Source organism: Mastigoproctus giganteus, chromosome 2 (assembly GCF_048544385.1).
Source record: "Mastigoproctus giganteus isolate SK-2022 chromosome 2, ASM4854438v1, whole genome shotgun sequence".
In the NCBI taxonomy this organism is placed as follows: Eukaryota; Metazoa; Arthropoda; class Arachnida; order Uropygi; family Thelyphonidae; genus Mastigoproctus; species Mastigoproctus giganteus.
This window is the reverse complement of record NC_143576.1, coordinates 163,804,117-163,820,764: the sequence shown is the minus strand read 5'-3', so window position 1 is coordinate 163,820,764 and position 16,648 is coordinate 163,804,117. Positions and strand designations below refer to the sequence as shown.

Sequence of the window (16,648 nt, the reverse complement as noted above, 5' to 3'; positions counted from 1 at the left end):
TTATCATACTCTAACAGGGAGTTAAAATATTTTGTAATACCTGAAAGCAAAGTGGAGGAGATGACGTTGAAGTGAAATATAAGAAAGACAGTAAGGGCGGATGGGATCTATCCAGTTATATTAAAAGAGGCAGAAAGGAAGTAAGCAAACCCTTAGCCATAATTATGAGAGCATCCTTGGACTCAGGGGAAGTACTCACTGAGTGGAGGTTTGCAAATGTGACCCCAATTCACAAAGGAGGATCAAAGGGTGACACAAGTAATGACAGACCTGTTAGTTTGACTTCTGTTCCAGGAAAAGTAATGGAGTCACTGGTTAAAGAAGCATTACAGAATCATCTAGACTGCAGTAATAATTCAGACCCAGCATGGGTTTGTTAACTGGAAGTCTTGTCTGACCAGTTTGATTGGATACTATGATATGGTCACAAAGGAACTGGATGCAAAAAATTATTTTGATATCATATACTTGGATTTTAGTAAAGCTTTTGATACTGTTGCTACAATGGATGAAAGGATGGTTGAGTGTGAGAAGACAGAGTAGTAATCAATTGACATTGCTCTTTTTGTGGCCTAATGTTATTAGTGGAGTCCCCCAAAACACACAGTAAGTCATTACCAACATTAAATACAGGAATAATAAAGTACAGCAGACTCTCAATTTACTGGGATTGGATTAACTGGGACACTTCAAGACTCTAAATTTAAAAAAAAAAAATCAACCAGAAATCATAAAATTCAATTAATAACTATAATAAGTGTAAACAGATATTTTGCAAGTCGTAAATAAGCAAAAAGAACCGGCATTATAAGTCTTCGTTGGGAGATTAATGTACCTATTATCTTGCAACCCCCACTGTCTTCACACCTACTGCTCAAAAAGAAAAAGAAAAGAGACCAAATGTTTGGTTTGATTTAGTGTGTCGCGTCAATTGTTGTGTTCTGTTGCACTGCAAAAGGACAAATTTTGTTTCGTTTTTTGTCAGGGATGTCAAAATTTTTTTTTTATAGTAACTATTATTTTTTTTTTGTTTAGAAATTGCAAATATGATGGGCAAATGCAAGAGTTGTGATTTCAAATTAAACAAAAACTTGAAATTATTCAAAAGTTTGAAAACGTTGCATCCGTTAAATCTCTAAAGAACCATTATAATAAATGTTGATGACCAAACCATACACGGCATTTTAAAAAATAAAGGAAGCAATTCGATTTAAAATCAACATTATAAAAAATAAAGAGAAGCATCGTATTGGACATGCGAATAGTACGTTAAGTTTTTTCCCATGGTTAACTATGGGTAACTGAATCAGCGGATACAGGGGCACAACTGTAACATACCAACTGGGTGATGTTACACTCGGGGTAGTGGAGAATGAAAGAGATCTGGGGGTAATTGTGCATTTAGATATGAAGTTTTCTGGCCGCCTCCGTTGCCAGGTGGGCAGGAGCAACAGTGCGTAGCACATGCTTCTTGATTAGACTGGAGTTCGAGCCTGTGACCACCAAATACAAAGGATGCATGACCACCGCATATCCCCGGAGCAATATGGCCTTAGTTGCTAATGCTCCTAAAAAAAACCCAAATAACAATAACAATGAAGTTTTCTGAGCATTGTAGACAGGTTGCCAGAGTAGGTCATGGGTTTTGTCAATGATATACAGGAATTGTGTGTGCAGAGATAATAAGGAGTTGATTATTCCCTTGTATAAGGCAATGGTCAGGCCACACCTTGAGTACTGCGTACAGGTCTGGAAGCCTCATTTCAGGAAGGATGTAGAGTTGCTAGAACGAGAACAGAGAAGGGCAAAAAGGACTGGTGAGAGGAACAAAGGGGTGCTCTAATGAAGAAAGGCTTAACTTCTGCAAATTACAGCGTCTGGCGAGTAGGCACCTGTGAGGCAATCTGATTGAGGTGTATAAGGCCTGGAATGGATTGACTCAGTACTATTATCATTATTATCACTTGACTCAGTACTGATAGGATTCTTGCTCAGATTACAAACCTGAAAGGGTATAAATTGAAATTGAGAAATGACAGTTGTCGAATAGATGTGCGGAAATTTGCTTTTAGCCAGCGGGTAGTTGATTGCTGGAACAAACTTCCGTCTGTCGTTGTGGAAGTTGATAGCGTAAATAAATTCAAGGCAGAACTAGACAAGCATTTGAAATGAATGAATGGGTGAAATGGAAAGAGGTGTTTTTTTTTTTTTTTTGGCTGATGCTGTATAAGCTTGCTTTCTTGCATTGTATGCCTCTACTAATGATATATTAAACATTTATCATGTTTAATACCCTGTATATGTTTAGTGTAATTTAATAAAATCTTTTTAAAACATTGCATTCTTTTTAATAGTATACAAAAGGGTTCCCTTACTGTGGACACACCAATAACATGGTGAGGGAACCTAGTGCTCACACCTAGATTCCATGCTAACAGCACAGGAGTCTAGTATATTTGCTGTGCACTGAAATTTATCGAAAATCAGAAGGGGGGGCGATTCTGATGGTTGAAGGGCCCTGCTTCAACACACCACTTTGGCCCCCTGCTTTGACCAGATGGGAAATCCTGGGATGGCTTGCCAGGATTGATCAGTTGGTGGATGCCCTGCAAAAGTCAACCATGTCAATGCCATGCCCTTACCATCATAGTCCAAGAGACCAGATTCAGACTAGTGGTGATGGAGTTACGGTGTTCTGGTTATCCCTAGCATTCCACTCCCCACCGCATTTGTTGCTTGCCAGGTAGTTGTTGCCCCCCCCCCCCACACACACCACACACACATTGCACTCCATTATAGGTGGGAAGCCCAAGTACTGAAAAAAATAACAACCTCTATGAATCCTGATAACTTACACTTCTATTCTGGAACCTCAACACAGTCCTTAGAGTAAATAATGGAAACAGATGCCATCACTTCAACAAAGGAGCCCAGAACTGAAACCTTATCAGGTCCAACATCCCACTACATGATAATTCATTCAACTGGTGAGATGACATTTTTGCATTGGGAAAATGTCATCTTTCTTTATTTAGAAGGGTTTGGAAGAGTTGGCAGGTATCTCTAAATCTGTAAAATGTTAGTGTTCTGGGAATATCCTCATTGAAACAAAAAAGCACTCAGAACAACTCCAAGCCAGCTCTGTTGGATGATTGCCAATTACAATAACATGCCACAAGACACTGAACTCATCCCAAGTCATGATCCCTGAAATGGGATCTTCTTGAAGTGTGTGAAGAGGAGATCTGTTCTGAGCTAAAGGAGTGACAGCTACAAACGAACGTCTGTATACAGGGATGGGAATCTAATCCCAACCATGTACTAGAAACCACATCATTATTTTCAGTATCCTTGTTTATTATCATTATTTTCAGATCCTTGAAACACATTGACTGCGAAGCTAGTTTAAGAAAAAATTTCCCCAGGGCCAAAAATTATTTAGTAAATAATTTAATTAGTAATTCTAAAATAAATATTGTAATGTCAGTGTTATGTCATTTTTTAGCTTAAAATCTCAATAAAAGAGGTTGTTTTTATATGCGGCTGATGTGACTCACTAAGTTACTTTATTTCTTGAGAAGCCATGTCAGCCACATACGTGTGACTGTTTTAGGTCACCACACAGAGGTGGACAGCCATAAGACTTACCAGGGAAACCCCGGTGGGTCGGAGGCCAGTGTAGTTCTGGCCATAAACACTAGTATGAGGCCATTACAAGTTTTCGCGGTAAAAATTTTTGACAGTCTGCCTCTGGTCACACATATGAAGGTCCTACTTGCCAACCCTGATTTTCACCTGATTTTTAATGGGGGTCGTCTTCTCTATTGACCCCATTTCTTCTGTCTTTCTCCCCCAGTCTTCAGTCTCCTCTTCCCTCTCTATCTGCTCGCCAGCGTATACCCCACAGGTCAAACTTTAATAATTCCAAAATAAGTTCGCTCACATTTCGGTCTTTCAATCTAGCGATCAACCCACGCAAATGTTTTTTTTTTTTTTTTTTTTTTTTTAGGTCCTAGCCACTGAAATCTCAGGAAACTAGTTGGCAGGACTTGCCAGAGTAAACTACAACTGCTGGATACCTGGTCTGCCTCCACAAGGCGAAGTGTGGGCAACGTCGGGCCTCAGCAGGGGGGCCCCGGGTGCCAAGCGTTCCATGGCCAAGCGATTCTAGTGCGTTTTCCAAAGCGTTTTTCTACAGAGAGCATTTGAGCGAACAGTTTCTATTTTAGTTTTAAAAACCGTTTTCTTGATTTCTATAGCATAGTAGCTCTCTCGCACTACAAGAAGTAGGCAGAAGCCCAGAGAGGGAAAACACCTTTCTGTTTTTTTCTATTAGTACTAACTTACTAACCCAGCCGCTTGGTCACCTCGTGGCACTGCTCCTGCCTCCCCGTGGCGGGGCCAGAAACCTGGGTGGTAAAGATAAACCCCCAGGGCGAAAAGGAGCTATCATGGATTCAAACAATTTTCCACCCTTAGAGCCTTCAATCTCAAGACAAGAATCCTGTCATGATAATATTAATCAACCAAAAAGGCTTCGAACTGAAGCACAGCGTCCAGACATCCCTAATTTTCTTGTGATACACTCTCTGTCCACGCAGCCCGTGGGCAAGTTATCACCATTTATGATTCAAAGACATCTAGAATCTATTGCAGGATCACCAAAAATGGTGAAGCGACTACAATCAGGAGATCTCCTGGTTGAAACAGCCACATCCAAACATTCTGAGTGGCTATTAAAAACAACTACATTTGGTGGATTACCAGTGTCTGTCACTCCTCACAATACCTTAAATTCATCTAAAGGAGTCATCACAGAATGGGACTTAATTACAGTGTCTGAGGAGGAATTATTCCAAGAACTTAGCCATCAAAAGGTAATCGCTGCTAAAAGAATTATGACAAAAAAAGATGGAAATCTCATTCCAACTCGTTCCATCATTTTAACTTTTAGTACTCCTGATTTGCCATCCTCAGTAAAAGCTGGATATTTAAATTGTCGAATTCGTCCATACATCCCAAATCCTCTTCGCTGTTTCAAATGCCAAAAATATGGCCATTCACAGCAGGCATGCAGAGGTGGCGCCATCTGTCCTATTTGTGGACCAAAAGATCATACACAGGCAGATTGTCCAGCCGCAATTCCCATTTGCCCCAACTGCAAAGGCAATCACCCCGCCTTTTATAAATCATGTGAGATGTGGAAAACAGGTAGGACAATCCAAAAATACAAAGTAGAACATAAAGTCACATATCCTGAGGCACGCAGACAAATAATGTTGACCATGCCAAGTCCATCATATGCCTCTTGAACCCGCAGTTTTCATACAACTGCAATTCAAACAGATGTCTCAATACCGCCCAACGTCTCGCTAGCTAATTGGGTTAAAACAACCTTATCAACCACTGGAAAAGAAAATTCTAAAACTAAAACCAGCCATGCCACCAACACCCCAATTAGTATCCCAACTGATACTGTGACAGTCTCAAATGATGCAGAAAGATTGAAACCCAATAAAGACTCTAAGGAAACTGATCCACCAACCAACACTATGGAAGTGGATATACACCAAAATGATGAAGACCCTATCCTAGAACTCCATGCCAATGACACTATGGATACTGGACGTCCATTATTCCCAAAAAAAGACCGAAAAAATGCCCTGCACATAAAAAACAGTCAGATGAATCATCTTCAGCCAAACCAAAATAATGCCTAACATCATACAGTGGAATTGTAGAGGACTAAGCAGCCATTCTGATGACATAAGGGATTTAATCTCTCAGTTTAACCCAATAGGTATATGCCTACAGGAAACATTCTTGTCACCCCAAGTTTCGCCGAAATTCTCAAATTTTATGATATACAGACGAGACAGAAGCCCAGAGTCTCCTGCCCGTGGAGGAGTAGCCATTCTTGTAAATACTAACATACCATCCAGACCGATCCAATTAAGAACCAGCCTAGAAGCTGTGGCAGCTCAGATTGCAGTTGGTATTTCAGTTACCATTGTTTCGATTTATATTCCGCCATCTCTATCACTGGCCCAATCAGAACTTGACAGCCTCATCGCACAGCTTCCAACTCCAATTTGTCTTTTCGTTGACTTTAATGGATACCATCCATTGTGGGGATCAGCTACAATGGACAGAAGAGGCAAGTTGATCGAGGAATTTATATATAATAATGACCTAAATTTATTAAACTCTGGATCTCCTACCTACATCCACCTACCTACAGGATCTACTTCTCAAATTGACTTGTCAGTTTGCTCACCTTCCATCTTTCCAATCATGACATGGTCTGTATTAACTGATCCTTTTAGCAGTGATCACTTTCCGATCATTTGCTCCTTACAAACAGGAGTAACACCAAATCCTGATAAACGATCCTCCTGGAAGTTTAAAAAGGCGAACTGGGATGGCTATTCTGCTCAAATACTTCTAGACAGACTTTACGTTAAAAAAGAACCTATTGATGATGTAAATACTTACATCACCAATCAGATTCTGACTGCAGCAAATACCTACATTCCAAAATCCAAGACATATCACAATCACCGAAATCACTGGTGGAATGCAGATTGCTTCACTACCAAACAGGAAAAAAACTGAGCTTGGAATAATTTCCGTAAGAATCCCACCACTAATAACCTCATTGCTTATAAAAGGTTTAAAGCAAAAGCAAGGCAGATTAGACGGAAAGCGAAACGAGACTCTTGGATCGCTTTTGCCTCAACAATCACAAAAGACACCGACACACGCCTCATTTGGAAAAAAATACTGGCACTAAATGGGAAATTCGCTCGTATGCCCTCTCCAATACTTCATTGGAAAGGGAAATACCTATCTGCAGCTGAAGAAGTTGCTAATGCACTTGCTGAATCATTTGCTACAATCTCTGCTTCTGCCTCCTATGGGTCAACATTTCAGAACATCAAAGCTAGTGCAGAACGATATAAAATCAACTTTTTCACGCACCGTTCTTTCCCGTACAACCAACCCTTTACATTCATAGAACTTCAAGAATCGTTAAACAGATCTTCAAACAGTGCTGCAGGTCGAGATGGAGTTCATTATGTTATGCTGAAGCATTTAATTCGAGAAGATTTGAGTACCATGTTAATCTTTTATAATCGGATATTCTCCGAAAATGCCTATCCTTCTTCCTGGCGTCATTCTTTCATTATTGCTTTACCAAAACCAGGAAAAGATCATTCCTGTGTTGAAAACTATAGGCCAATATCTCTTACGAGCTGCCTGGGTAAAATTTTAGAAAGAATGGTTCACACTAGGCTTACTTACATCCTGGAGTCACAAAATCTCCTTCCAGATCATCAGTATGGCTTTCGGAAGAATAGATCAACGCTGGACGTGCTTATCAAAGCCGAATCTCATATCCGCAATGCCTTTGTCATGAAACAACATCTAGTCATGGTCAACCTAGATCTTGAAAAGGCATTTGACACTACATGGCGTCATGGGATTATTATGGACCTTTACCACTTGGGGTTTAGGGGCCATTTGCCGAAACTAATTCAAAATTTTCTGCAGTTGCGTTCTTTTCAGGTCCGATATAAAAATGTACTCTCTGCATCCCACATTCAGGAAGAAGAGGAGTCCCGCAGGGATCGATACTTAGTCCAACACTATTTTCAATCCGAGTTAGCAGCGTAACACGAGACATCCCAAAAACATGTTGAAACTTACATGTATGCAGATGACCTTACAATTTCTTGTCGCTCTCAAAGTATGAACACCATCGAACGGCAGCTCCAACTTGCCATTACCAAAATACAATCGTGGACTTCACGGAATGGCTACAGACTATCAGAAAAGAAATGCACTCTCACCCACTTTTGCAAGAAACGAGCTCTCCATCCCGATCCGGAATTACAAATAAACAATATTCCAATCCCGCTTGTAAGTACCGTTAAATTCCTTGGAGTGATATTAGATAGCAAGCTGAATTTTCAAGCTCACATCTCTCATTTAAGAAATACATGTCTAAAGCATCTGAATATACTGCGATCAGTCTCGGCTATGTCATGGGGCGCTGATCGGTATACACTATTGCACCTTTATAGAACTTTAATCCGGTCACGGCTAGATTATTGTTGTCCGGTGTATGACTCTGCCAGGAGCACTACTTTACAACGTCTAAATATTGTCCAGCACAGTGCTCTCAGGACTGCATTGGGCGCTTTTAAGACTTCTCCAATCCAGAGTCTCTATATCGAAGCACACGATCCTCCATTACATCTTTGTAGGAAATCATTACTGCTCCACTATGCTGCTAAGATTCAGAGTCTTCCATCTCACCCCAGTTGGGAGTATCTTTATAATACTCGGTAGGATTTGATATATGACAGCAAGCCAAATGAAAACAGACCTGCTTCACTAAGGAAACTCTCAGAGTTGGAATATCAATTTAAGCGATATTCTTCAGAACACAACTGCACCTGTTCCACCTTGGACATACGTTTCTTCCTCCCATGATACACATTTTTTTGGAGTGGGGAAAGAATACTGTACCTTCCTTTAATATCAGGCAGTTGCACTTAGCCCACACTACTCTGAACTCCCATGCCTGTAAAGTCTATACTGACGGATCCAAAACAGCTACTGCGGTTGGTGCAGCTGCAGTTTTTCCTTCTCTAACGGTTACTGCTTCACTACCATTAGTCTGCAGCGTCTTCACAGCCGAATTATATGCCATCAAATTAGCACTCAGTAAAATTATTGAACTTTCCATCTCGCCTGTCATAATTTATACTGACTCGCTCAGTGCTGTTTCTGCCATAAGGAAGAATTTATCATCTTCTCATCCTACCTTGAAACACATTCATTCTCAGCTATTTTCCTGCAGTGTGTCTAATCAATCAATCAGTTTTTGCTGGATCCCTGGCCATTCTGGTATTCCGGGAAATGAAAGTGCGGATCTTGCAGCTAAAAATCCTCAACCAGCTGGCCCAGAACATCCTCAGGTTCCTTACACTGATTATAAGCCTGTTATTTGCAAAGCAAGTTACGACAATTGGTCACAGATCTGGAAAAGTAACACCAACAATAAACTTTACCAGATAAAGCAAGAACCAAAGCTGTGGCTCTCAGGCTTTCGACAAAACAGACGAGAGGAAGTAGTACTGGCAAGACTCAGAATTGGACACACTCATCATACTCATCTGTTCCTGCTACTGGGAGAAGATCCACCCCAGTGTTCATCCTGTGACAGTCAACTTACTGTTAGGCATTTCCTCTTTGATTGTCCCCTATATCCAACCATACGGTCAAGCACTTTTCAGTCAGTCTCTAGGTTGAACCTCTCACATGATTTAACTCATATCCTGGGAAATGAACTTGTAATATTTTTAAAACGTATTGCCCTATATAGGAGTATTTAATTTAACATCAACAGTGTTATATTTCAACTAAATAAACTATGAGCAGACACAATTTGGCCTCAGTAGCCCTTGTGTCGTTAAGCTAAATAACAACAACAACCTCAACAGGGGTCTGGCGGCTAAATGGCCAGAAGAACAATGGTACACGATATCACACACCTCAAGATCCATATACTTTTAAATCTCTGGCCTTTACAGTGAACTGTATCACACCACAATGTAAACTACGCGGCGATGGGGGAAACCCCTGGTGCCGTTCGACCCTAAACACACACTTCACTTTACATATGAAGGTCATTTGTGATTAGTTTATTGCACGCGTGCTGTGCAATAAACTTGTCACAAACTTGGCAAAATAAGTTTGTCACCATTTAAAAAAGGTGGTAGTGCACTGTATTATCCATTATATTGTGTTGTGTGTTTCTTCAACTTTGTACAGGTGCAGTGGCTAAAAGAAGAACTGGGAGAAATTGCTTCCAGAAATTGGAGAAATTGGAAAAATCTTAGTACTTCTGAAGGTGAAAAACAAGATTTTTACTCAGATGATTCAGTAAAAGATCCTGACGGGGATATTTCATCAAATGAAGGAGGAGGATATACTGAGATACCGGAAAATATTGAAGAAATACTTCAGGACTGGGTGGCAGAAGTAAACAGTGATGAACAAATTGAAAAGACTGAAGAAACTGAGATTGAAGCAACTGAAACAATTGAAGTTATTGAATGGACTGAATACAAAGGATGCCAAAAAAGATTTGATTTTACAGGCAAATTGGGACTGCAAATAGATGTATCAAGAAATATTACTCATTTGAGGCATTTTCATTATTTTTTGATGAAGAGATCATGAATCTTATTGTAACAGAAACAAACAGATATGCTGAACAGAAAATTCAAAGTACCCGAGCTTCGGGGCAGAGTCGTCATCTTATTGCCCAGACTGTAATTATCAGCCTTTCACGTGTTTTAGTGTTTTGGGCAACACCACAAATCTACATAATTTTGTAATTGCAAAATTTGTATAATAAAGAATTTTTAAATGATCAGCAGTTACTTCCTTATTTTTTCTCATCGTGCCATGCGAATATCATCAGATGTATCACCAGGGCCATGCTTTTCAAAAATAATGTAAATTCCTATCAGTCGTCAGTGCTACACAGCCGATGCAGCTCCGACTGAAACAGGGGGTATCAGCCATATATGTCCAATGCAATGCCTAAAAAAACCTAATGTTATGGGAAATGCCTGTATCAACTTCCTAGGGAGCATGCTACATATTTGAGAACATACCAGAAGTGGAAGTAAGAAAAAGAAATACAATGGCTAAGACTGAGCTGAACATATACCAGAAGGCAAGAAAAGTAGTGAAAACCAGTAAATAGTAATAAGCCAATGTGTGCTGAAAAGGTTGTGAGGAAGTATTTAATTGTGACATAAACAGAAATGATTAACTGCCAAAAGAGTCATTTATGCTTATTTCCTGCCATGTTACTGATTTCTCAAAAACCCACACAAGTCTCAGTTAGCTGCCATTCCAATATCAGTACCTACTAATGATGCACTACTAAAATCCAGCATTAAAGAAGCACTATCAGAAACCCAAGAAATGAACATAGAACAGTGTCTATTCTTACTCAAAAATAAAAATCCAAGGCTGAAAAAAATAAGCTCAGCACTTCAGAAGCCAACCAACAGATCCACAAAGCACAAATAATGGCTAAATTCCTATAGTGGAATTTTCATAGATTCTGATGAAATGTAAATGATATCAAGTCCTCCTGCAAAAGTATAAACCAATTTGCAGGAGTTGTATTCAAAGGCTAATGATGATTCCACCTTTCTACCACTCTTAAGGATAAAAATGGAGATGGTCCTACCCATGTAGCAGTTTCTATCCTTGTGTGTAACCAGACCCATTTTCAGCTGTTACTCACAACCGCATAGAGGCAACGGCAATTTTATTAGCGGTCTGCTTAATCTGTTTGCCACCACGAACTTATTATGCAGTTGCTTTCCCTGTCCCGTACTTCTGGAGATTTTAATGGACACAGCATCCTCCGGGGTAGTGTCAACAGTAGTGGAAGGGGATATGTCAGAGTATGTGCTCACTGATAATGATCTCTCTCTTCTAAATATGGGAAATAACACCTTCTACTTGCTTACCTGTATGTTCTCAGCAATTGATCTTTCTGTCTACTACTCTTCTCTCCTCCCTTTGCATACATCGGAGATGGAGGAGAACCCGTATGGGAGCAGTTACATCCCTGTAATAGCTTCATTATTGAGTAGAAGACTGGATCTTCCTTTGAGGTTATCACAGTAGAAAATTGGGCAACCTGACTCGAATGCCTTCCAACAACTTGTAGAGTTTAACCTTATTGCGGTCAATTAATGGCCTATTAATGATGCAGTGTCCATGTAGTAACAATTGTACTTCCAAAAACATATGTACTTCCAAAAACATCTACCTGGTTTCCACCATTTTCAGCTGTTCCTGGTTTCTGCCATTTTCATCTGAAAAAAATTGCATAATAATTCATCTGATTGCCACTTGATGAACTTATGATGCAGTTGCTTTTCCATGGTTTCGGAAATGGTGGAAACCATTTCCAAAACAGTGGTGGAATGTAGAATGCACAGCTGCAGAAAGTCTCAAAACAAAGCTTGGAGGGTATTTTTGATATCCCACCACAGCCTATCTTCTGTCCTTTAAATGTACATTCTTCTCTGAAGCATGTTATGTTCATTGTCAGAGCCAAAAGGAATCCTTGGATCCATTTTACAACCAGCCCTGAGAAAGTGCAGATTAAACTGCAATAGCCAATGCTCTTAGGAAAACTTTTTCTAAACATCTGTTCAACATCATCTTCTTTGCCAGAGTTTCTGGTATAAAAGAAAAAAAAAAAATTGAAAAGCAGGCACACTTCAAATCAAAAGAATTTCATTGTACAACAGTTAAAAGCAGCTCTTATCCTTACCAAGGCAGGTGCAGTTGTACCAGATGACCTCAAATGTGAAATGTTTAAACTTTTCCACCAAAAGCTCTGTATCATCTTCTCTTTCTGTACAATAGAATCCTCAAAGAGCAGTTTCTGGACTACTGGCATAAGGCAATTGTTCTTGCTTTTCTAAGCCAGGAAAAGATCCTAAATTTACAACTGACTGTTGTCCTGGCTTTCTCCCGGATTGAAAGTCAATACTCGTCTTGTATGGTATTTGGAAGCAAATGACCTCTCTCTCTCTCTATTATAGCCTAAGTTGCTGATGTGCCAACAAATCTAACAACAACTCTAGTATACATTGTGGCATCCGAATGAACAAGTCTACATTGGACTAATCAAATTAGACTGGAAACATCTTTCTAAGATGTTTTCTTAAAACAAGAGCACCTCATATGGTGTTCTTTGATATGGAAAATGTGTATGAGACAACTTTAGATTTGGTATTTGAAATTTGGTATCTCTATAGCCTTGGTCTTGGCTATAAAGATACCAAAAGATACCTGGCTATTAAAATTGTATATCCTGAGTCCACAAGTTTTTGTAGGTTCTACTCTATCTTGGTCCTTTTGCCAAGAGTACCAGAAGTACCTCAAGAATTACTTCAGTGCTACACTTTTTTTTTTTTTGCTTTTTCATCAAAGTGAATTCTATCACAGAACAATTTCTTCTTACCATAAACATGCCCCTGTAGTTGATTTTATCATATTTTTGCCATACATAAAGGCAGTTTCAAGAGTGAAGTCAGTAACTGCAGACCAGTTAGTCTGACTTCAGTGATAGAGAAAGAGAAAATCTTAGAGGCAACGATCAAGCATGTTATCCGGGGACATTTAAATAGAAATGGCATTCTGAAGGGTACACAGCATGGTTTTGTTAAGAGGAAAATCATGTTTAACTACCCAGGTAAGCTATTGACTCAGTCCCTCATGGGAGGTTACTTTATAAGCTGGAACATGTTGGGATTACTGGAAAGATTCTAAGGTGGATTGCAGGGTGGCTGCAGATCAGAAGGCAGAGGGTTGTGATTAATGGATATTCTTCAGATCGATGTAACATCAGAAGTGGGGTCCCCCAGAATCACTTCTTGGACTATTGTTGTTTCTGATTTTCACTAATGACATCGACAAAGGCATAAAGGATGTGATGTCAAAATTTGCAGACTGTGTAAATATTGGGACAGTTGTCAATGATCAGCGGCATGCAGCACGCCTTCAGGATAACTTGAACAGGTTTCAAGAATACCTGTGTTTTAATGCAGGGCCTTACACTTGGGAAATAGTAACCCCAAAATAACCTATACACTTGGTGAGGTTGAATTAAAAACAATAAAAGGGAGAAAATGAACTGCGAGTTATGATACTGGCAGGTATGAAGTTTTCTAAATGTAAACAGGCTGCAATTGTAAGACTGCATTTGGAATAATGTGTCCAAGCATGGAGACCTCATCTGCAAAAAGACATGAACTTCTTGATAAGGACCAAAGAAGAGCAACTTCTATGGTGAGATTGGGAAAAGGGAGGCCGTACAATGAAAGACTGATTATGTGGGTTACAGAGCTTGGCAACCAGGCTCCTTAAAGAGGGAACCTGATTGAGGTTTATAAGGCTGTGAAAAGGGTTAGTAATGTGAATGAAGGCAGAATTTTTACTCATAAAGAATTCCAGAACTAGGGGCCATAAATTCAAATTACAAGGAAGAGGTTTAGACTAGATCATAGGAAGTTTTTATTTAGTCAGCAAGTTGTAGATTGCTACCTGTGTATAGGATAGTTACCTGTGTGAGGAGGGGAAGTACATAATTTGTATTTTCTTATCTACTTTTGTTTTTTTTTTTTTTTTTTTTTTCCAGCACAGCAAAAGCCTGTGGCTTCCTTGCACTATATAGCTAATACTAATATTAATAACTAGAATTTCTAGGAAATAAAACTTTGTTGTCCTTAACTGAGACCGACTAACTCAGCCACAGAGTGAAAAAAGCCCGTAAAAGTTCCTGGGGTTATTGACGGGATTTCTACCGTCCGATGGTTTTGATCTCTGAAAATGTTCGTTTGTGGGCTTTTTGATTGTTTTTCTAGGGAAGTGAACTTCATTAGCAAAACAGTAAAAAAAAAAAAAAAAAGTTCAGCTTACTTTTACGAAAAAGAAAATTCATAATGATATTATTGTTAAGGTGGGCAACATTTGAATCTCACTCTGTTGGTTTGATTTGTGACAATTTATACAAAAAAATGAAAACGACCAAATCATACCCGAAAGTGTAACATTTGATAGCAGCTTGTAGCTTACACCACCACACTTACGATCCAATATGGCCAGTAATAACTCCACCTATGTAATGTATGCTTCTGTCAAATGGGCCTCTGCCTGACTCCCTAATTTCCTTTAAACCCTTTTCTGAGTACTGGGTCCTGAGGTAGCCTAACAGTTTCCTATAAGTATCTTCTTTTGTCTTCTCAACCTTTAATCCATGCACAGTACTAAGTACTATAGGTTCTAATACCTCTCATGCTTGGGGTTTTCATTTAAAAAAAAAGTGTGAACAGGTATTAATTAAGCATGGAAGTACTCAAAGATATGTGTTATAATGTCAGGTGTTTATAAAAACTGTTTTTTTGTTTTTTGGTAGATTTTTGTAATTTATCTTCTAATTTAGTACAGTGTCTTTAAAATCTTGTTCCTGTTTTAAAATTTAATCATATCACATCCAAAGGACACAGAGCAATGCAAATTATTATTAAACTGCAAAAATTTTTTTACAAATGTATAAAAATGGTAATGCTACAAGAAAAGGCTGAATGTTTCATGTGTTTTGCTGAGTCAAAATCTGTAATGGCTGTGCAACGAAATTATTGCTGTCAATACAAAAAGGATTTTCACTCGAAACCAATTATCTGGAGGTGGGTCAGAATTTTTGAGCAACAGGAAGTGTGATTGACTTGCTTAAAAATGGATTTCTCTCTGACCACTTGCTGCAGATGATGGTAGATGGCTCTGTCTTCTGACTTCTCTAATAATGAAAGTCTTCTCCAAGATTCAATTCTTTCTCCCACTCATTACCTCTTTTACACGTGTCTCAAGAAATCATTGAAAATGTCCAAGCAGCATTCGAGTGCAGTCCCCAAAAGTCAATTTGTTGTGCTTCGCGTGAACTGCATGACCTTCCATTGACTGGAAATGCTATCCGTAGTTTTGCTGATGATAGCACATCACATTCCACCTTCCAGTTTTGAGAGACCTTACCCCACACAAACGGATTCATCTTCAACTTTGTGGATTGTTGATTTTGGTAACTGAAGTTACCAAATTCAACAATCCATAAAGTTGTGCATAAGTGATTGTTTTTATGCATACATAGTGTAAGTTTCCCAAGCTTTGCAGCAAAATAACCTTCTCAGTGCTATGCATTTGCTTGTTCCATGCTGGCTTCAATTGATGAAGACAACCTAAAGAAGCTGCTTTTCTCTGCTTTTTTCTTTGACTGATGAAGTCACTTTTCACATATCTTGACATGTGAATTGCCACATTTGGATACAGGGGTTCTAAGAACCTGCATGATATTTGTGATATCTCCAAGTTAAATGTTTGGTGTGGGCTCATGCATGATAGTGTGATAGGTCCATTTTTCTTTTGTGAGAAGAGCATCACAGGAAACATTTATTTTGACATGCTACAGCAGTCTGTGATTCCTCAGCTGGAAGAGTTGTAACCATTCATCATTTTTCAATAGGATGGTGCACCTGCACGCTGAAGTGCAACTGTTTGTCATTTTCCGGATGAAACATTTCCGTAGTTGGATGGGCAATGATAGACCAATCACCTAGCCTCCACGCTCCCCTGACATTGCACCCTTATACTTCTTCCTATGTAGGTACCTCAAGATTACGTACAGAACACCTGTTACTAACATTGAAACTCTTTGCAGAAGGATAACTAAGGATATCAAAACTGTGTGTTGATATGCAGGTCCAGACATGGTGTGAAGTGAAATTTCACCTTGACATTCTAAGGGCCACTAAGGGTGCGCGCGCGCACACACACACACACACACACACAAGGGGCGCCTCCATAGCCAGGTGGGAAGGAGCAGCAGTGCGTAGCACACGCTTCTTGATTAGACCGGGGTTCGAGCCCGTCACCACCAAATACGGAGGATGCGGAAAGGTCATGGATGACCACCGCATATCCCGGAGCAATATGGCCTTAGTTGCTAATGCTCCTAAAAACTAAAATAACAAAAAAATAA

General features: G+C 39.5%; 1 protein-coding gene across 2 annotated transcripts in view; it reads left to right on the top strand.

Annotated features, from left to right (window-relative positions):
- Window positions 1-16,648, top strand: part of LOC150089720 (eukaryotic translation initiation factor 4E-1A-like) — a 145,419-nt gene that overhangs the window by 80,946 nt on the left and 47,825 nt on the right. The window lies entirely within an intron of this gene.